Source organism: Apium graveolens, unplaced genomic scaffold (assembly GCF_009905375.1).
Source record: "Apium graveolens cultivar Ventura unplaced genomic scaffold, ASM990537v1 ctg2721, whole genome shotgun sequence".
NCBI lineage: Eukaryota > Viridiplantae > Streptophyta > Magnoliopsida > Apiales > Apiaceae > Apium > Apium graveolens.
In genome coordinates, this window is record NW_027417777.1 from 100544 (window position 1) to 101410 (window position 867).

An 867-nucleotide genomic window follows, 5' to 3' on the forward strand; every position below is an offset into this window, starting at 1 on the left:
TCCATAAGCCAGTAGGGCCTTAGATGCACTCTTCTCCCTGTGTAAGGGATAATTAGAGTCTTTGGAAGTGCATCTTTAGCTCTAACACTCCTTAGCTCTTCAATCTTCTTCAATACCAATCTTCTTGCAGTAATGTTGAATCCAAAGTTCTTCTTGAAGGATGAATAAACTTTAATCAGTACAACTTGGCTTTCTTGAAGGATCCTGTGAAGTGGCCACTGAATCTCCTTTCCTCCTTTGTACTTGAACACTGACCTTTCAGGTAGGTTTCTGTATGCATCAATACCTCTCACTTCATCTAGTTCATTTAGATAGAGGTTTAGATTAGAAAATTCTTTGATGTCACACAAGTACATGTAATCTCCCCTATTGACTTTGGATTGAGCTTTGACTACTAATTTGGATTTGAGAGGAGACAGCTTCACTTTCTTGACTGCCCCTGACTTTGTTCTTCTTGGCTTGCTAAGGATTGGTAGATTGAAGTCAGGAATTGGTATGTTCTCCCATTCTATTGGCTCATCCTTAGGCACAATAGGTTTACCATGAATATTCCTGTAGGGATCCATTACCCTAATATCTTCAAATACCACAGAGGGCTTTGATGCTTGAGTTGTAGATGGTGTGGATTCCTTAGGAAATTGATCTTCCAATTCCTTGTCAACAATATCCAGTCTCCTTTTAGTTCTTTTAGCTAATTCCTTGATTCTTGGAGATTTCTTCTGTTTTTCAACTAGCTTATTTGATTCAATAACTTCAGATGGCTGAGAAGGAATTTGTTGTGTGAATTTACAGCATGTAGCTTGGCCAAGATAGCAATCTGCTCTTTCTTTTGTTTAGTCTTTTTAGCATCCAGAGCAGCTTGCTTCT